The sequence below is a fragment of the Rhinatrema bivittatum genome, chromosome 8, assembly GCF_901001135.1.
Source record: "Rhinatrema bivittatum chromosome 8, aRhiBiv1.1, whole genome shotgun sequence".
Taxonomy (NCBI): domain Eukaryota; kingdom Metazoa; phylum Chordata; class Amphibia; order Gymnophiona; family Rhinatrematidae; genus Rhinatrema; species Rhinatrema bivittatum.
In genome coordinates this window covers 244229389-244251594 of record NC_042622.1, presented here as the reverse complement: position 1 = coordinate 244251594, position 22206 = coordinate 244229389, and the positions used below count along the sequence as shown (strand labels likewise).

General features: G+C 48.0%; 1 protein-coding gene across 2 annotated transcripts in view; it reads right to left on the bottom strand.

The window, feature by feature from the left end:
- The window catches only part of SSBP4 (single stranded DNA binding protein 4), a 530243-nt gene that overhangs the window by 484057 nt on the left and 23980 nt on the right, over positions 1–22206 (bottom strand). The gene's annotated exons all lie outside the window — the stretch shown is intronic.

Sequence of the window (22206 nt, the reverse complement as noted above, 5' to 3'; positions counted from 1 at the left end):
TGCTGCTGCTGCTGCCAGCTCTGCTCGTCCTCAGCGTCCCACAGTGGTGTCCGCCGGGCCTTTCACCACTCACCAGGCCACACGACGGGGCTCGACGTCCTCCATGGCGTCGGCCCCACCCCTAGGCACGCACGCGCGGACCGCCCAGCCTCTTAAAGGGCCAAGGGCGGCTCCCAGCTCCACGGCGCGCCCTGATTGACAGCCAGATATAAGGAAGTGCTCAGACACCACTTCCTTGCCTTGGAATCGGGTCGTTCCACCCCTGCCTGTTCAATGGCTCGTCGGGACCCACCCCAGTTGACCGCATCCTGGGACCACCGTTCCGTCCGGTGTCTGTTTCCGCAGTGGCCGGGGCCCAGGTCCAACGAGCACCTCGTTCGGGTCGTACACTCCGGTGTTCTCTAGTTTGCTTGTTCCAGTGTCTCCTGTTCCAGCGTCCCAGGTAGTACCCTTCGGACTGATCTCACGGTACTGACCTTTGCTTGCTCCTGACCTCGTCTGCCTGCTGCCTGGATCCGACCTCTGCCTGTTCTCTGAGTACTCCTGATTGCTGCCTGGACCTGACCTCTGCCTATTCTCTGACTACTCCTGATCGCTGCCTGGAACCGATCTCTGCCTGTCCACTGACTACTCCTGATCGCTGCCTGGAACTTAACCTCTGCCTGGCCTGACCACTCCCAGACTGACTACAGGTACTGACCCCTGCTTCGGCTGACCATTCTGGACTGATACTCTGGCCTTGATCCTCGATCTCCACTCGGACACTCTCTTCTGGCTTCCTGCAACCTCTGGACATTCTTGCTTGAACATCGACCATGCACCCATGTTCATGGTGGGCACTCCCCTGCGCGGCCCACCTAAGACCAGGCGGCCCGGGTAACCAAGGGCTCAACTTGAGGGAACCCCGGGTTGCTATTGGTGAATCTCCAGCTAGCCTCTGTCTCCTCCTGTGCTCCGCCTCCTGGTGGCAGGCTCTCTCCAGGTCCAACCTGGCTCCCCCATTCTCCGGGTCATCACAGAACCACCATATATAAGGCAGGGCTCTGACCCATGATCCCTGCCTTGGCTATCGGGTCATATACTCCAGTGTTGTCTAGTTTGCCTGTTCCAGCGTCTCTCCATTCCTGGTAGTACCCTTCGGATTGATCTCATGGTACTGACCTTTGCTTGTTCCTGACCTCATATGACTGCTGCCCGGACCTTGATCTCTGCCTGTTCACTGACCATGTCTGATCGCTGCCCGGAACCTGACCTCTGTCTGTACACTGACTTCGTCTGACCGCTGCCTGGAACTTGACCTCTGCCTGACCTGACTACCCTTGTTTTGGTTGACCATTCTGGACTGATACTCTGGCCTTGATCCTCGCTATCCACTTAGACACTCTATTTTGGCCTCCTGTGACCTCTGAACATTCTCACCTGGACATCGACCACGCACCCTTGTTCATGGTGGGCATGCCCCTGCACTTCCTCTCAAGGAGACCCTTTGAGGCCCACCTAAGACCAGGCGGCCTGGGTAACCAAGGGCTCAACCTGAGGGAACCCCGGGTTGCTATTGGCGAAGCTCCAGCTAGCCTCTGTCTCCTCCTGTGCTCCGCCTCCTGGTGGCAGGTGCTCTCCGGGTCCGACCGGAGGGCCGTACCAATCCTGCACCAGGCCAAGGGTCCACCTCCAGCACAACACATTCACTTTTTCCATATTTTATTATGTTACAGCTTCATTCTAAAATGGATATTATGCAGTCTTTTCCCTCCTCAATATACACATAAAACCCCATAATGACAAAGCAAAAGCAGGATTGTAGAACTTTGTGCAAATTAATTTAAAAAAGCAAAAAAACCACCCCTGAAATATCACATTTACATAAGTATTCAGAGCCTTTGCTGTGACACTCAAAGTTGAGCTCATGTGCATCCTGTTTCCATTGATCTTCCTTGAGATGTTTCTCCAAATTGATTGGAGCCCACCTGTGGTAAATTCAATTGATTGTACAGGATTTGAAGGGCACACACCTGTCTATATAAGGTCCCACAGTTGACAGTGCATGTCAGAGCAAAATCAAAGCCATGAAGTCAAAGTAATTGTCTATAGACCTCTGGGACAGGATTGTGTCGAGGCACAGATCTGGGGAAGGGTACAAAAAATTGCTGCAGTATTGAAGGCACTGAAGAACACAGTGGCTTCCATCACTCTTAAATGAAGAAGTTCAGAACCACCAGGACTCTTCCTAGAGCTGGCTGCCGGCCCAAACTGAGCATTCAGGGGTGAAAGACCTTGGTCAGGAAGGTGGCCAAGAACCTGATGGTCACTCTGACAGAGCTCCAGAGTTCTGCTGTGGAGATGGGAGTACCTTCCAGAAGGACAACCATCTCTGCAGCACTCCTCCAATCAGGTCATTATGGTACAATGGCCAGATGGAAGCCACTTCTCAGGAAAAGGCACATGACAGACTGTCAGAGTATGAATAGCAAGATTCTCTGGTCTGATGAAACCAAGATTGAACTCTTTGGCCTGAATGCCAAGCATCATGTCTGGAGGACACCGGGCACTGTTCATCACCTAGCAAATACCATTCCTACAGTGAAGCATGGTGGTGGCAGCATCATGCTGTGGGGATGTTTTTCAACTGCAGGAACTGGAAGACTAGTCAGGATCGAGGGAAAGATGAACGGAGCAAAGTACAGAAAGATCCTTGATGAAAACCTGTTCCATAGCACTCTGGACCTCAGCCTGGGTTGACAATTCATCTTCCAACAGGACAGCGAGCCTAAGCACACAGCCAAGACAATGTAGGAGTGGCTTTGGGGCAAGTCTGTGAATGTCCTTGAGTGGCCCAGCCAGAACCCAGACTTGAACATCTCTGGAGAGAACTGAAAATAGCTGTGCATCGACGCTCCCCATCCAACCTGACAGAGCTTGAGAGGATCTGCAGAGAAGAATGGGAGAAAATCCTCAAATCTAGGTGTGCCAAGATTGTAGCCTCAAAAAACCTTCAGGCTTTAAACACTGCAAAAGGTGCCTCAACAAAGTGCTGAGTAAAGGGTCTGAATACTTAAGTAAATGTGATATTTCAGGTTTTCTTTTTTTAATTTGCACAAATTTCTAGGGATGTGAATCGTTTTTGAACGATTAAAATTATCGTCAGATAATTTTAAAATCGTCCAAAATCGTTAGAGTGCACGATACAATACAAATGCCCCCGATTTATCGTCAGGGGCATTTGTATTGTATCGTTAAATAGGGCATGGGAATTATTTGGGGGAGGGCGGGAAAACCGGCACACCAAAACAACCCCTAAACCCACCCCGACCCTTTAAACCAATTCCTTACCCTCCCGAACCCCCCCAAAATGTTAAGTTACCTGGTGGTCCAGTGGGGGGGGGGGGGGTCCCGGCGCGATCTCCCACTCTCGGGCCATCGGCGCCATTTTGGCTGCCACTAATTAAAATGGCGCCGATGGCCCGATAAAAAAAAAAACCCACCTGACCCTTTAAATCGACCCCCCTTAGCCTCCCCCACCCTCCCGACCCTTTTTTTTTAGGGAGGCCCGCGCCGCTAAAAAAAAAAAAAAAAAACCCTGGGGGGATCACGTGATGTGCTGAGCCGGCAAGACGTGAAAGTCACTGGCTCCCAGGCCTGCCTCGCCTATCGTGGCCCATCTGATCGCAAACATTGCTCTTGACTCTAACAGGGCCATCTACTGCTATCTATTGTATGTCCACCATTCGTACCTGGTGTCGGACTTCGCCGGGCATGACTACGAAAAGCGGACGGAGAGAGAAGGAAAAACCGCGGGCCCCCGACGCCAAGATGGCGACCGCTGGCGAGGGGGAGTCTGCTGCTGACCCTCCTGCACTCACGGTCTCGGAGATTAAAGCGGCGATCAAGGAAGCCCTTGATGAAAAGTGGTCCCTATTGCATTCGGAGCTTGGGGAGGTTCGAGACTCCATAGCGGCATTGCACCCCCGGCTAGATCAGATGGAATCCCGCGTGTCCGAGCTGGAGGATGGGGCGGGGGCGGCCTCTACCAGCCTGGCGTCGCACACGAAAACTATAGCGGCCCTCACGCAGAAAATAGAAGATTTGGAGAACCGGACCCGCAGGGACAACCTGCGGTTTATGGGGTTCCCCGAAGAAATCGCAGAGAGATCGCTATGCTCGCTACTGGAGGACTGGCTGCCGACGGCCCTGGATCTGCCGCACCTGCGTGGGAAGTTGGTCGTCGAGAGAGCCCATCGTTTGGGGTCCAGGTCAAGTAACTCGGGGCGGGCCCGCCTAGTCATAGCTAAGATCCTTAACTCCGCTCATAAGGCGGAAGTCTGGCGGGCCTCCCGTAATAAACCTCAGCTGACTTACCAGGATCACTCCATTCGCCTGTTTCAAGACTTTTCGGTGGCCGTCTCAGAGGCACGCAGGCGATTTTCCCCGCTATGCACGACCCTACATAACCGCGACATTAAATTCTCTCTCCTTTACCCAGCTCGTCTCCGCCTGTGGCATGCTGATAAACCCCATATGTTTGATACCCCGGCCGCGGCACAAGACTTCCTGGAGGCGAATGGTCTATTAGCTGCTGGGTGAGAATCAGCTTTTTTTTCTTTTCTCAACTTTTCTCAGTCCGTGCGCAGTCAGCGCTCCTCGGATGATTTTTTGTGGTTTACCTTCGTTCTCCTAAGACATGGGGACCTATTGAACACCCACCTGCCATTTTCTTTTTTCTCGTTTTTTTTTTTTTGCTCTTCGTTCCGGAGTCTTGGCAACCTTTTTGAGATTTGGACCCTCCTTTCCCACTCGGGCAGTATTGTGCGCCCCGAGAGCCGAGGACTGCTAGCCTGAACACATTATTTAGCGGCAGAGAGTTTTTTTTGGTTTTTTTTGTTTTGTCCTTATGGTGCCTGCTACGGAAGGTTGTCCGTGCCTGGACATCGGGCGCTATTTTCGGCCATTTTGTTTACCCCCTAGGTGCTTACCGGGGCCCTGTGTTCTTTTTTTCTTTTCTCTCTCAGGGATATGCCCACTTGGAGACTCAATCCGGCAGGGTTTTTTTTTTTCCTTTTTTAGATACTGTTCTCTTCTACGATTTATCATACCCTGAAGGCTCTGGTTTCTGGAGGGAGCCCACATTTGCATCCGGGACCTTTTTTTTTGTATATATTCATTTTTGGTTTGTAAGCGGGTGGGAGATGGGGTTACATTTCTCTTTAGCCTTGTGTTGTTATGGCATGTTTTTTATTACCTGCTCCGGTGGGGACCCATTGTAATGGCCCTATTGCATGTTCTTGTGTGGGGCATTCGACTTAATTGTTGACCATGAGGCAGGCCTGGTCACGTCGATGCGGATCTCTACGCTCTCCAAGTGGAGGGTATGGTTTGGAGGAATTGGGGGGATGGGGGGGGGGCCTTATGGGGGTTGGAGGGGGAGGGAATGGGGGGGAAGACGGGAGGAGGGGATGAGGGGTGGGGGTTGTTTGCATCATCGCTACTGTCCCGTACATTTCTGGCTGTCAGTGATTTCACTTCACTCGTGTGGGCAGTTGCTGGGATCCTATTGGGTAAGTGGTGGAAGTGGAGGGGAGGGGGGGAGGGGGGGAGGACATTACCCTATTTGGACAGACATAGACGGATGACTGTGTGTGGACTTGGCATTGCGCCTGCTGCTGGAGGTTATGCGGGGGGGGGTCTTGGCTGGGAGGGCCCCTGTCGCTTACTTTGGCCGAAACCACTTTCCCCACTATGACGTTTCTTTTGCCCATGAGTAATTCCACTAGGATTGTCTCTTGGAATGTCTGCGGCCTGCATTCCCCCATCAAACGTACTAAAGTGCTCTCTTTACTAAACAAGCACTCTGCGAAGGTGGCGTTCCTACAGGAGACCCACCTCACCGATGTTGAACACGAGAAGTTGCGCCGCCTTTGGGTGGGAGAGGTCCGCTATGCTTCGGCCTCCACTAAGTCGGCAGGGGTGGCTATTTTATTCCATAAATGCCTTCCTGTTACTATCCGTGCGGAAATTAAAGATCCCCAGGGGCGCTTTCTTATTGTGGTCACGGAGCTCTTTAATCACACAGTGGTGCTTTGTAATATATATGCGCCCAATATCTACGACCCCCGTTTCTATCGTGGGTTGTATTCTCATTTGATCCCATATTTGTCTGACACTCTAATCATAGGGGGCGATTTTAACACTGTTAGGGACGCGCAACTCGATGCCTCTCGTAGTCGCGATTGGGACGCAGGGGTGGGCCGCGGCCCAGCCATGTTGGAATCTCAGCTCCACCTTTTGGATGTTTGGAGGACCCTACATCCTACTGAACGAGACTTCACGCATCTGTCTAGAGCACACGCCTCCTTCTCTCGGATCGATTACTTCCTCCTTAGCGTTCACGCTTTCCCTCGTGTCTTGGAGGCAGGGATTGAGAGCATTGTTATTTCAGACCATGCCCCGGTATGGGTGGACGTGGGGCTCATGCCTCCCTCTGCTTTACCAAAACAGTGGCGCTACCCTTACTATTTGGGGCAAGATGAGAAATTCACCGAATTCCTTAGGGTCAAATGGAACGATTTTGCACTTCATAATCAAGCCCATGAGTCTAATCCCATCCTCTTCTGGAATACTGCTAAGGCAGTGTTGAGAGGCGAAATCATCTCTTATGTCTCTCAACGCCGGAGGACTCTCGACAGGCGGATTCTGGCCTTGAGCACCCAGGTTCATCAGGCCCGGGCCTCTCTGATCCGGTCTAATACGGCGGACGCCCGTGCCCTTTACCTATCCCGACAGCATGCTCTCAATTCCTTACTTCACCAACGGGCCAAAAAAAGTTTCCTTTATTATAAGTTTCAGCTCTATCAACATAGTAACAAAGCTGGGAAACTGCTGTCCAATCTTATTAAATCCTCTAGGGCAAGCAGGTTTATTCCGGCACTACGTATTTCCCCGACTGAGGTAGCTAGGGACACTCAGGCCATCCTTACCCGTTTTCGGGCGTTTTACTCTTCTCTCTATGCTTCCGAGGGTTGGGATGGGCAGCGCTGTCAGGAGTTCTGTGATAACCTTCCGCTCCCGAGTTTGACTTGGGAACAGCGGGATCAATTAAACGCCCCTATCTCCGAACAGGAAGTTCAAATTGCTATTCATTGTTCTAAAAACTTTAAGGCCCCGGGGCCCGATGGGTTTACTGCGGAATTTTATAAATTGCTCAAGGATTCTGTCTCCAAACCTTTGGCATCGACATTTACTGAGTTAATTGCCCGGGGCTCCTTCCCAGATCACGAGAATGCGGCCCATATTGTTTTGATTCCCAAACCTGGGAAAGACCCCCTCTTGCCGGAATCTTATCGCCCTATATCATTGCTCAATTATGACCACAAGCTTTTAGCTAAAATTCTGGCGGACAGATTGGCGGTTTGTCTCCCATCTTTGATTGGCGAACATCAGGTAGGCTTTGTCCGTCGGCGCTACGCGAGTTCTAATATTCGGAAAATTCTGTCGGCCATGACGATGAGTCGGTGGATGTCCCACCCTTATCTGGCCATTAGCTTCGACGCAGAGAAAGCGTTCGATAGGGTGGAATGGGATTACCTCTTTTTTGTCCTGCGGCGTATGGGATTTCAGGGCCTTTTCCTACAGGCTATCCACTTGCTTTACAATGGGCCCAAGGCTCGCATAATGGCTAATGGCTCTCAGTCTGATATCTTTCCTGTGGCGCGCGGTACTAGACAGGGTTGCCCCTTGTCTCCTTTGCTCTTCTTGTTACAGTTGGAACCTCTTCTGCACGCAATCAATGAAACACCGGAGATACGGGGGATTCGGATGGACTCTCTCATCTTTAAATACGTGGCATTCGCTGACGATCTCTTAGTTTTTATCACTAAACCCCAATCCTCCTTGCCGCCCCTTTTGCGCGTACTTGAGATTTTTGGGTCCTTCTCTGGCTTCCGTCTCAATGAGTCCAAATCTGCAGCCTTAGCCTACCCCCCCACCTTGCGGGATACCTGGGTTGGCCCCTTCCCATTGCAGTGGGCGGGAGATAGCTTATGTTATTTGGGGGTTTGTCTTCCCTCCGACCCGGAGTCTCTTTATCAAGCCAACATCCCGGGCCTTCTTCGCCACACTACGGACCAGCTGGTGGCGTGGAGGGGTCTGCCTCTTTCAGTCGCAGGGCGTGTCGCACTTATCAAAATGACCCTGCTTCCGAAGTGGCTCTATCTTTTGCAAAATGTGCTGTTATTTTTGAAACATAGGGACTTGGCCCTGGTGGACAGCGCTATGCGCCGCTTCCTGTGGCGTGGTGGGAATTCCAGGATTCCGTTGAAGTGGCTAAAGAACCCGCGAGTAGGGGGAGGTTTGGGGGTCCCGGACCTCGCTACCTATAATCTAGCCTGCAACATGCGGATCCTTCGCAATTGGTTAATAGAGACTTCTGACTACACACCTTTCTGGGTGGAAAGGGCTCTTTTGCACCCGCTGGCCCCGTCGTATGTACTGCAGGCTGCGGCAGGTCACCTTCCCCCTTTACTGCACGCTTCAGCTCTTATCCGACCCTTGAGGAGTACATGGCGTCGGTTGGTGAAAATCTTACGCATCCCCACAATTTGTGCTTACTTCCTCCCCATTCAGGGTAATGCTGAGTTTCCTTCCGGTTCCCAATCTACGATGTTTCGTCAGTGGGCGGCTAAAGGTATCACCCGCCTGGGGCATTTCTGGACCCGAGAGGGGTTGTTCATGCAGTTCTCGGATTTTCAAGCCCTGTATCAGCTGGGGCGCGCACACACCTTCTATTACTTGCAGGTTCGACACTATGTGAGGGCTTTGCCGTCTAACACTCAGGAGCTGGCAGTTTATGTGGCGCTCGATACTGTTTTTCACTTTGAGAGGTTGAGGGCCCCTTCCATTTCTAGTTATTACAAGGCCTTGCAACAACAAACTCTGATAGATGTCTGCTCCCCCTTGGTTGCACGCTGGAACGGGGATGGTGTGTTCTGGATTACTAGTTTTATTTTACGTGTATGTTTCAGGCGTCTATCCAGGATCTCATCGAACGTGTATTATCGGGAAATGCAGCTCAAATTTTTATGTCGAGCTTATGTGTCCCCTCAGAGGGCACACCAGTTAACGATAGCGTCTTCGCCGGAGTGCCCGCGCTGTCTCGCGGCGGTGGGCTCCATGTCTCATGTTTTTTGGGCATGTCCCCCTGTGCACCACTTTTGGCGTAGACTGGTTGATTACATGTCTGCTCTGCTAGACGTGGCATTACCTTTTTCACCCCTGTGGGTGCTTTTTGGCTGCGTTTCCCCAATCCGAGTTCGAGATCCTGGCTCTCGCTTACTTTTCCAAAAGGCATGTTGTGTGGGGAAGAAAATCATCTTACAGGTTTGGCGCTCCTCGGATACCCCATCTTTTGGTGCGTGGAGGAATCATTTCCATGCGATGATGACGATGGAGAGCATGGTGGCCCGGGGCTCCCCCGGCAGACGACGCAGATTTTCCAATACGTGGAACTGTTATCTCCAGCAGCTTACTCCCCAAGCACGCAGTCTGGTTCTGAACGATTGACGGGGCTCGCAACGCAGGGGCTCATTGTATTGCTATACTTCTTGTGAATGCGCAATTATTAATGTCTGTTCTGTACTCTGTGGAAATGAGGGTGGTGGGGGGGGGGTGGGGGGCGGGGGGCTACCTTATTGGGTGTAAGACTCACCTTACAGAGAGGGATCTGAACTAACCCATCTCTGTGTTGTTATCTGTTTTTCTTTGTTAAAACTCAATAAAAACCGTTTTACATAAAAAAAAAAAAAAAAAAAAAACCCACCCAACCCTTTAAATCGACCCCCCCTCCCGACCCCCCCAAAACCTTTTAAAATTACCTGGTGGTCCAGGGGGGCCTCAGGGAGAGGAGAGATCCAGGGCGGCCTCGGGTAGAGATTTCCCGTTCCCAGGCATCAGCTGTTCTAAAAAAAAAATGGCGCCGATGCCCCTTTGCCCTTACCATGTGACAGGGTATCCATGCCATTGGCCGGCCCCTGTCACATGGTAGGAGCACTGGATGGCCGGCGCCATCTTTAAAGATGGCGCCGGCCACTTTACTCATCAGCCCCTATTCTCTCCCCGAGGTACAATTTTTTGTACCCTTCCCCAGATCTGTGCCTCGACACAATCCTGTCCCAGAGGTCTATAGACAAATGCCTCAAATCCGCCATCATCAAATCTATTCTAAAAAAGAACAACCTTGATCCAGAAATCCTTACCAACTACCGCCCAATATCAAACTTTTCATTCATTGCCAAAACCATTGAAAAAATAGTACATACTCAACTGGACGAATATCTTGAATCAAACAAAATCCTACCCCCATCCCAATATGGATTTAGGAAAAATCTTAACACTGAATCTCTCCTCATTTCACTAAATGACAAAGGAGAAAAATTCCTCCTCATACTCCTTGACCTCTCAGCCGCCTTCGACACAGTAAACCACAAGATACTGTTAGAACGACTTTCACAAATTGGAATAACAGGAACCACTCTACAATGGTTCTCCTCCTATCTCTCTAACCGAACCTACCAGGTAATAATCAACAATAACCCATCAAAAATGATCAACCTCAACACTGGCGTCCCCCAAGGATCTGCACTATCGGCCACCCTTTTCAACATATACCTTCTCCCCCTCTGCCAACTTCTACAAAAAAACAAAATAACACATTTCCTATATGCCGATGACATACAACTTCTGATCACCATACAAAAATCAATTGAAGACGCCTACAGAAAAACATCAGATCTGCTAATCTCTATCAAACTTCTCCTAAATTCCCTAAAACTCATTATCAATTTTGACAAAACCGAAATTATATTGATGGACAACAAACAAAATCCAGCTCCACCACCCCTGATAATTCATGACAAACATATGACAGCTATAATTCCTACATCCCACTCCAGGAACCTCGGAATCATCATCGACAAAGACTTGTCGTTTAAGAACCACATATCAAACAAAACCAAAGAAGGTTACCACAGACTCCTAACCCTAAGACATTTAAAACCATTTCTCAACACTGATGATTTCAGAACTGTACTTCAAATACTTATCTTCTCCACCTTCAACTATTGTAACTCCCTTCTAATTGGTATACCCTTCTCATCCCTCAAACCACTTCAAATACTTCAAAACTCTGCTGCTAGAATCCTAACTGGAACAAAAAGAAATGACCATATTTCGCCCATCTTGTCCTCTCTTCACTGGCTCCCTATCACTGCATGAATCGCTTACAAATCCATGACTATCATCCATAAAGTCCTTAACAATGATCATCAAGGACTTAACACCCTTAATATAACTCCTCAAAACTCCTCAAGAACCCTACGATCCAGCAATTCAAACCTCTTATCAATCCCCACTGTCAAAGATGCTCATCTAACAACAACAAGAGAGAGAGCCTTCTCCATCACCTCCCCTAATCTTTGGAACACTCTACCTGAAGACCTAAGATCTCAACACAATATCAAAACCTTCAAAAAAGACCTAAAAACTTTACTGTTTCGTAAATTCTTCATGGATCCACAATCATCTACACAGTCCAACTCTCAAATGAACTCTTAACCTTAATTCTCATCCAAAATATCCTCCCTCCACATTCAACCTTATACCTTCAGAGACTTACTTGGTTATGTTTATTATTATTGTAATTACAACATGTTATGATATCTCAAAACCTCTTTGTTAAAAAATGTATTCACTTTGTAAACTGTTATGATGGCTTCCCGAATAACGGTATATAAAACTCTATAAAGAAAGAAAGAAAGAAAGAAAATAGAACTACCTCGCCATGTATGCACGGGGGTGGGGGGGGGGGGGGGAACCAAGACTGGATCAGTATCTTGAGTTGACCTGGTTCAGATGGCAATGACTGGGCCCCATATTCAAAAGATTTTATTTTCCTAAAAGACACAGGAGAGCAGATATCCTTACATGACCCAACCACCCTTCATGACATCATGAGCTCTTAGCTAGCTGACTTACATATATATATATTTTTAAATAATTTCCCACACTGTGCATTCTGATCAGAGTCTCACCATGACTGGAAGTACAGATGGCTGCCAATACTACACGTGCTGAGCTCGTGGGAAGGGAAAAACAAAGTAGGCTCCTTAGGACAGAGCTGGAGATCAAGGGTCTGTAGTACTGCAGTAGAAAGGGAGAAGGAGCTAGATGGGCCTTGTTTATCTGCATCACAGTCTGCGTTTCTCTGTTTCTTAAGAGGGAAATGTCTTGAACTCTTTCTGAATTGGAGTACAGTAAAGAGAGGTTCAGGAACAAAGGAAGGGTGAAGTGGAAAATGGTGCATTTCTGGACCTAAAGGGAGAGGACATTTTCACTCCTAAAGAGAGAAAGAGTTGCCAGTGATGCAGCGCCAGAGATGCTCAGAAGAAAAGAGTTCCATTTTTTATTTTTTTAAAGGAAAAGAGCACAACTTAGGTTAGCAGAAGGTTCCCTTAGCTGAAGAATAGTACTTCAGCTCAGTGAGCTTGAACGAGAGCATGGATCCTATCTCCTGAAGGGCTGCCTTTCACCCCCTTCTGCATTCTCTGATCCTGCTCCTATCCGGTGAGTAACCGACTTGCAGGGAGCCCCTCCCTCCACCACCAGGCCAGCTTCCCCCCTCCCCCCAATATAAGAGCCATGCAAACTGCACAACAGTCCCCAGTGGCAGCAGCCAAGTCCACATGAGGTTCCCAGTGACAGGATCCCTGCACTGTTCCCCGAGAAAGGCTCCCAGTTCTGCTATGACTGGATCTGCATCTTTTGTATGCAATGAATTTCTCTGATAAAAAAAAAAAAAAAAGGAAAATGCATTCTTCTGGTGTGCTGGTATCCTTTTCATATTTTATATTTAACTCACGGTCTTTCATTGGTGGTGCAAGATGAGTTGCATTCAAAATGCAGTAGGGGTTTTTTTTTCCCCCTGTCCTCAAAGGCCTTCAATGTAAAGAAGTTATTTAGAAAACTGTGTTAGGGTTTTACCATGCATTAGCCCCTTCCCCACCTCCCGCAAAAAAAAGCTGCAATGCAGGTTATTAAAGCAAGCTGATTCACACGAAGGCCGTGCAAATAAACTCATTAATATTGTACCTGCATGTTAATAAGGAAGTAACATGGCCTGCCGCGTGGTTTGATGGAATGTCAGCTAATACTGGAGAGGCGAGGTTACCTTTCCCCACATGCATCCTGTCTCAGTGCTGCCGGGATATTTCTTAAACAGCCCGAGTCACCCTGGTAAAAACATCTGGGGAGGGGGAGGGGTGTTTATTGCTGCCCCTCAAGATGGCCCCCAGCCCAGCCCAGCCCCTATCTCCAAACTCCACCCCTTCGAGCACTAAATATCACCCCCACATCTCTGGCCCACTTGACGGCTCCCCAGCCCCTGAGAGTCCCGCCAGTACTTTTGACTATCCCCATGGTCCAGTGCAGGCCAGAACACCCTTAGGACTCTGGGCACTGGTTGGCCGCACACACGCACTTTTGAGGAGCATCTCCACTGATCTTAAAATACTAAATTAGCTTCTTAATATGGAAAGAAAATATCTGGGAATGACAAAAGCAGTATTGCCCTTTCAACCCAGTGAGGCAGAGGACTTCTGTTCAACATGAGCATTCCCCCTCCGCTAAGCTTTGCTCTCTCTTGCCTCTCGCTTTTTCCACATTCTCTTTCCATGATCTTTAACTCTTCTTTTCTTCCCATTCTGAGGGGGGATCTTGCCCGATTTGCCCAGTCTAAGAGGTTAACCCCTAACCGCCCACCCTTTAGCCGTGCAGTGCCAGGGGATTTACTTTAAGCCACTCCACCTTACAGACCGAGCTCACTAAGCCATATCTTGGGGGGGAGGTTGTCAGAGCTAAGGACTTTTTTATGCCTTGTTCAGGTTACAGAGCTGGACCAGAAGTCCAGACAGCCCATCCATCTTCTGATTGAAAGATTTGGCTAATTAAGCCTACAGCCTAATAGCAGAAGCGGCTGATACTACCAGGAAGCATGAATGTTACAATATTCCTGGCTGACACGAGTTTAGCAGATCTACCTACCATCTATGCGACCAGGCGCCTTGGGATCTGAGCCTGGAGGAGGAGGTCTCTGTCCATTTTAGCCCAATTACTCAATTACCCAATTACATTTTAACCCAGTTACTCTTTTTTATCCAAGTAATGGGGTTGCTGTACCTGTCAGTTTAAATGTACAGAAATAAAAGGTTAAAAAACAAACAAAAATAATATAAGGCGTTATCTTACTGGCTTAGTTTATTACATTTCTCGACTAGTTTTGGAGCACTCAGACTTCATTCCTCATGTCCAAAATGGAATGAACCAAACTAATCACATTGCCAGAAGATACAAGAGAATCATAAAAGGTGTTACAATGTATCTTTACAAATGGTAACATTCAGCATGACAGGCTCTTTATAAATCCCAGCAGTGAAGCCCACCTGGCTAGGCTAGACTGAGTTTAGGGATTGCCATCTCGCCCCCAGGTTAACTAAACAGGATGACTCCAGTCCTGCGGTTTCCCCTGATGCATGCAGGGACTTGTAGTTTTGCAACTCCTAGCATGCCATGAGGCAAAAGCAGGTCCGGATCAGCCTGCTCAATTGACCTGGGGGCAAGGCGGCAATCCTGTGCTTTGTGGGCATTGGCCATGGGAGGGGGGAAACCATGGTTTATACCCTTGCAACAAAGAGGGTTGTGTGAAGAAACACGGCAATGATCTTGTGGCTCCTGTGTTCCCCCGCTGCACTGTTCCCCGCTTTCGGAGTGGGCTCTCGTGGCTTCTCTCATTCCTGGGGAGGGCATTGAGTGGCACAGCCCCATTTAACCTGTAGCATTTGAAGCTGGCCACGCCCACACCTTTTTGGTGCATTACAGAAATCTCAGACCTTTCCGTACCTTCTACTCTTGTAGACTAATGCTAGAGAATGACTAATGCTTGATTTTCAGTGGAGGAACCTGGTGCCCTGGGGGATAAAGCCACGTGACTAGAGTTTCACCGGCGAGTCTTGAATTTATATCCCAGCATTTCTGCAGCACAGTCCACTCTCTGGTCAATCCTTCTCCTTAACTTAACTCCTAGAAGTCGTTTGCAATTAAATGGGCAGCACCTTGAACCTGCTGGGGCTGCGCGCATGAGAGATCTTGAGCTCAGTTCCCGGCTCTGGTCTTTTGCTTCCTGGGTCGGCCAGGGCTGGAGATGCTGCAGAGGTGGTGCTCAGCCTAGGTGTGAAAGGAACCTTAATCATTGCACAAAGGCAGCACCCAGTGGCCAGATTTAGGACCTATGACTGGAAGCTTCTGGAAGGAGTTTGGGATATGTGTCCCCCCCCCCAAGAGGTCAATCACTTAATGACTGCTCTGAGTAAGCTGGGAGAGAAATAGGGAGAAAATCCCTGGGTAGTTAGGAAGGCTCAGCTCCCTGCCCCTCTTCCAACTGAGCTGGAAGCTGAGGCAGAGTGGGAAGAAACTGCCAGGATCAAAAAAAAGCAAAACAACTTTGAAATTGCTGGCAACCAGATGAAGGGTGAAAGCTGGTCAAATAAAGTCTGAATTGGTCTGATTATTTTGCTGATTTATCCTGCTGCAGTTCTCAGACAGTGCCATTTTTGGTGTTCTATTCCCATGTACAGAGCCACATAAGAAAGAGCCCCTGTACTGTGGAACCTATAATCTAGATAAAGACAGAGCAGCCGGTCCCTTCACCCAAATAAGGTCGTAATGCACCTTACAACCATGTTACCTCAGGGCCAGCCACCTCCAGGGTGGATGTCACAGCGGCTTTCCAGCATAAGAACTCTGCAGGGGAGGGCGGGACCATATTATTATTTCCTAATTGGAGCTGGGTAAGGGAATGATAAAGTGATTTGTGTCCAGATCAGAGATGGGATCTGAACTCTGTAGTTTCTGATTCCTAGTGCTGGGGCCATTCTGCATTTTGTATCCGTGCTACTGTTCTGTAAAAGAATGAGGGAGGAGTGAGGGAGTCTCCGAAGAACCACAATACAAAGTAGCCTCCTATACCCCTCCCCCCCCAAGCTTCTTCTCTCTGATGATTTGGACCCAGAGGCTTGGGTTTCCTAAACACAGCTGTCTCCTGGAGCTGTGAAAATTGTAAAACAGTCCTGGAGGAATTTTTATGGCCTGAGGTGGAGGGAGGGGGAGGAGTATTGTCCTGCTGGTTTTAGGAGGCCCTTTGATAAGCACAAGCAAACTTTTCCCACCTCCCCCCCCCCCCCCCCCCCCAGCTCCTGAATGAATGGGGACAAATCGGGAGGCGTGCTGGAATGTGCAAAGCTTTTCCAAGTCAAGGCTCCTTCTCCCTGACTTCCTGCAGCTCCCCCCACCTGGAAGATTTAAGAGACTGGCAGCGCTCTGCAGGTCTCTGGAGCGGGAACAGGCTGCCTATGAATTGGAAACCCCAGTTCAACACCACCCCAATCTACCCCTCACTGGCTGATTTGCAGTAGTACCTCTCTATGGGGCATGGACTTTGCAAGGCTAAGCAGGACGTTCTCCAATGCTCTTCCTAAATCGTTATTCCTTTTACAAAGGCCAATCCCGGGGTATACAGATAATAAAGTAGACATCAACTCAGGTGCACTCTTGCTGTCAAGCACTACTAGTGAGCCCTAAATCTGTCCTGAGGACCCCCTAACCTGTAGGGGTTTTCAGGACATGCCTCATGAATGTGTATGAGAGACATTTGTATACGTTCGGTTTAAGAACTAGGAGGTCCACATTCAAAAGCTTTGTCTGGGTAACTTAACAATATAAAAGTTCTTCTCACTCCCTGGATTATGTCTTACTCATTACCCACACAAAATAGATCTGGATAAAAAGATGCAGTGCTGGACTATGGCCACATTTTACCCAATGTGTACTGATATTCCACATTATCTAGCTACAAAGTTAGCCGGATATAGGTTTGATTGAAAAAATAGTGGTCCTAAAATCACCCAGATAAATTTACCCACAAAGCATTAGCTGAGTATATTCAGCAGAGCACTTTCCTGAGTAAAGTTACTTGGGTAACATTTAAAACGAGCAGAGGACCATAGGGTCTTATGAAGCAAATAAGAAAAACAGCATGTCTATGAAAACAACCGGTCCTACAGCACCCCCTCCCCCAAACATGTGCCCTGGAGCTCTCTCTTCCCTTGCTGATCTTACAACTACTATCCTACACTTGGATGTGTGCATTATGCAAACACAACAGTTCACCTGAAAACTCCCACCTAGCCATTAACTCATGTAGCCAATGCTATCCACTTGCTGGAGATTTGGGTTAATGTTCTCCAAGGACAAGCAGGATGATAGTCCTCACACATGGGTGACATCATCAGAAGGAGCCCGGCACGGAAAACTTTTGTCAAAGTTTCTACAAACTTTGACAGACACACTGAGCATGCCCAGCATGTCACTAACCATGCGTTCACACGGGGTCCCTCTTCAGTCTTATAACATAGAGTTTGTGAAAAAAAAAACAAACTGAACTCCGCAGGGTGGCGGGCGGGTTTCGTGAGGATTAACATCCTGCTGTCCTTGGAGAACACCTGTTACAGGTAAGCAACTCTGCTTTTTGGTTTTACCTCCTAATGTGGTTCCCAAATGGGGATCACAAGAAAACAGGCTGTTCTCTCTGCATTGAAGTCTGCTCCCTCTTTCCAGACCAACCATTTTGAGCAAGAGCCTAGTTGGTGAACCCAAACGCACTCAGCTCCAGGTATCTTCCCCTTCCTGCTGTGTGGGCTTCCTGTGAAACCGGAAACTGTGCAGAGGTTCAGGGCATGTGACTATAAACTCTCACTGACTCATTCTCCACCCCAACCCATTGCTGCATTCCTTCTATAGGTGAAGAGGCATGGAGGAAGTGGCAACGAAGGGGAGGAGGAGTGTTAAAATGGGGTTAATATTAGATAAAAGTTTGGGAAGTAATGCCTTGCTACATCTAATACAATGAAAGCGATGAACATTGATATCTTCTGGGTGACATGTTGCTTCGTGCCACTGTACTAGAAATATAATGGTATGACTTGTCAGATCACATGACCTGGTGCTAGTTCTAAGGATGGCTGACAAGTTGATTTCTGAATAACATCCAGGCCCAAATTTAGGAACAGGCAGCATAGGCACATGTCTTGGGTGCCAAATGTTGAAGGCACCCACAAACTGGGACTCTTCCTGCAGCTCTTTGATTTCCATGGGCAAAACCCCTCATGTCCAGTCCTCTGCCTATGGGCCCTTAAATCTGGCCCCAATCACACCATTTCATGCCTTCCGAGAATTGTGTTGGCTGCATACACGTCAACGGCATCTCATTCCATGTTCATTGTATGATATAAATCTTAGGAACTGCTTTCTTTTGAACTCTGTGATCCCTCCAGACTGCCTCGATCTCCCCTTCCCCAGTCCCGCCCTTTTGGGCACCTTTCCAGCTCACTTAGCATGGATAATGAGCCAGGGAAAATGTTCAAGTTCTGTTTTCGTCTGAGTTCACTGGAAGCAAAAAGTAGGCCCCCAGCCCTACTGCATACACAACTGCAGATGTTGCCAAAAAGGACTTCCATACTAAAGAATCCTTTTGCAAATCTATTTCACAGGGATCTTTTGGTCTGATGTTCTTCCAACTTAGTACCTTATGGCACCAGAATAAGTCTTTTTCTTTGTCAATAATACAGAACGCATGAGGGTAACTTGCACGGAGCAGCAGTTACTACCCTTAACAGAAAGCAAGAGGGTAACCTGCACAGAGCAGCAGTTACTACCCTTAACACAACGCTCGAGGGTAACCTGCACAGAGCGGCAGTTACTACCCTTAACAGAAAGCATGAGGGTAACCTGCACAGAGCAGCAGTTACTACCCCTAACAGAAAGCATGAGGGTAACCTGCACGGAGCAGCAGTTACTACCCCTAACAGAAAGCAAGAGGGTAACCTGCACGGAGCAGCAGTTACTACCCCTAACAGAAAGCAAGAGGGTAACCTGCACAGAGCAGCAGTTACTACCCTTAACAGAAAGCAAGAGGGTAACCTGCACGGAGCAGCAGTTACTATCCTTAACACAATGCACGGGGGTAACCTGCACGGAGCAGCAGTTACTACTCCTAACAGAAAGCATGGGGGTAACCTGCATGGAGCTGCTGTTACTACCCTTAACAGAAAGCATGAGGGTAACCTGCACGGAGCAGCAGCAGTTACTATCCTTAACACAATGCACGGGGGTAACCTGCATGGAGCTGCTGTTACTACCCTTAACAGAAAGCATGGGGGTAACCTGCACGGAGCAGCAGTTACTACCCTTAACACAGCGCACGAGGGTAACCTGCACGGAGCAGCAGTTACTACCCTTAACACAACGCACGAGGGTAATCTGCACGGAGCAGCAGTTACTACCCCTAACAGAAAGCATGGGGGTAACCTGCACGGAGCTGCTGTTACTACCCTTAACAGAAAGCATGGGGGTAATCTGGAAGGAGCAGCAGTTACTATCATAAGCAAATTGCTGGGTAGACTGGATGGACCATTTGGTCTTTTTCTGCTAACATTAATATATAACTATATGTTATTAGTTACAGTCAAATAATCCATGTTCCTCTATCTTGCTGTCCTCCCCTTCTCAAGAGATGAAGGCTGAGACAAAAAGGTGTTTGCTAATACGTTAGAGAGAAACCTGAAATTAGCATGGGCTAACAGCATGAGCTTCTCTTATGGCTCTCAAGACTTTTGAAGATCCATATGGCTTTCCTTGACTTGATAATTTAAAATGTAACTTAAAATCAGACAGTTCACAATATTTTGCTATATCAAATTTCATACTTTTATGTAGAAAAACAGGGAGGAAGACTTCTAATAATCTTTGGAAACTGCTCTCAAGACTTTTTGCAGTGCCTTTCTCTGTGCTCTGGTGTAGCCTAAAATTTCAGTGCTGTGAAACCTGAAAACCCAGATTCCAATTCCACTACCCAACTCCCTATGAGATTGGAGCAAGTCCCTTAACCCTACTTGTTGGTCAAGCTTAGACTGTAGACTCTTTGTGGCTTGAACCTTGGCAAAAATTCAGCCGTACACAAAACATCATGAGCTTGAGTAAACCTCTGTGGGTAAACGTTGAACAGCCCATGAGCTCGCTGGGCTATCTTTTCTGAAGCACGCAAAAAATAAAGTGTGGATCCAATATCTCCAGATGTTCGGCCCTTTACGAGGCTTTGGATTCTGGTGTTTCAAGTTCTGCGGAATCATGTGATTTATTTTGAAAGATGGGGATGTTCGGTATCTGAAGGATGCAGGGATATTTGTTTATTATATTATATACCACCTTCTGGAATTAAGCTAATCAAAGCAATGTGCAAATCAAACATATAAAAGAAATAAAATTCAATATGCAAAATAAAATCTCATAACATCTACTGTTTTCACGTGAGCCTATCTTGGTCAGCATGAAAGTGAACCATAGAAAAGTAGGATTACACTTTTATCAGCCATCAGATGTGCCAACATGTACCTTGCTTGTTCCAGTGATAAAATGAATCATATGATCCTACACTAGTGAGTATATACATACCGAAAGAGAATATGAAGGCCGTTAAGGACCTTGACACCCATCCAGTCTGCCCAATCTCAGTACTGTTGCAATATGCTGAAGACCCTGACTGATCTCTGGTTTTCCCTTTATTTTTCGTGACTAGGGATCCGTCAGTGTTTATCCCAGGCTTTCTTCAGTTCTGCCACCACCATTTCTGCCTGTACCACTTGCACAGGGAGGCTGCTCATGCATCTGCCATATAAGAAGACCAAAGCTGAAAACCAAGGATTTCCCATGAAACTCCTCCATCTTTGACAATGGAATGGAGCAACATATTGTAGGTCTAAAAACGACAGAATTACAACATTTTGAGCAAGTTCATGAAAGCTCAGAGTGAAATGTTTTAACAGAGCGTAGGTCTGAGACCCAGACTTCTCTTTGTACATAAAGAGAAGTCTGGGTCTCAGACCTACGCTCTGTTAAAACACTTTGGCAAGTTCGATCAAGGTCGTGCTCTACAATGCATACACGAGTGCTACCAAACCCTGTCTGTTGTAGTAAGTACACGCAGAAAAAAGGAAGTACAAAGTCTCCGCAGCATGTTCAAAGCTAAAAAGTATGCACATACGGATGTGCTTATGCTTTGAAACTGGGGGCAAAATCCACGGGTAAAATGTGCCTGGGAATTTTGTCCCAAACTGAACAGTTGAAAGTTGCCCGTTAAAAGACAACAAACGGAGGACAATTTATTGAAAGCTTTCTCCACAGCCATTGAATGGGAGCAAGCCCGTAATAAATCAGACTTGTAGACTACTAGAGAGCCCTATCTTGGGAAGGAGACGCAGTGCTCCACTCACAAGCCCTAATCTTGGTTCTGCCTTTGGCTCTGCATGATGCCTCTGTCAAGGTGGCAGTATTGGTTTGGAGAGCGCCCATCTGCCGCCATGGCCAAGGCTCCTTCCTGTTTAGTTAAGGAGCAGAGTCAGAAGAGGACCACAGGGCATGAGAATCGAAGCCCCATTAAACAGGAGAACAGCATTTCTTGAGGAGAGGGGCAAATAGAGGAAAATGCCGAGGGCCTGAAAGAGCTTAACTGACTTAATGGAAAACCAAAAGAGACCTTCAAGCCAGTATGCCCCTGAAAGATTAAAACTCGCAGAGCATTTATTTGACTGGGGGAGTCAAAAACAGTAACAGAATTCAAGAGACTTGGGATAAGCACAGAGGATCACTCATTGCACCAGGAAGTAAGGGGAAGACCAGAGATCAACTGTGGGGTGTCTAGCATTGCACCAGGAAGTAAGGGCAGATTGAATTGTCTTTATCAGCCATCATTTTCTATCTCACTATGTTGTTCCCCAGTTATCTTCAGTGGTTAAATGAACACAGCATTGAATAATACCTTCCCTCTCAGAGGTCTGCGTAACTACAGAGCCACTACTATCGATTTTTTGCTGTTCTTATTCTTTTTTTTTTAACACTTTTCTAGGGCAGTGGGGCTAGAACTTGCACCCCTGGATGATCAAGGCCAGGGGTATCCTGCAGTGGAGTCACATGGTCTTTAGCTCATCAAGCATCCTGTAGGAAATACCACGCTAAGCAGAGTTAGGAAGACCTGCTTCCGCAGTCTCCCTATTGGAC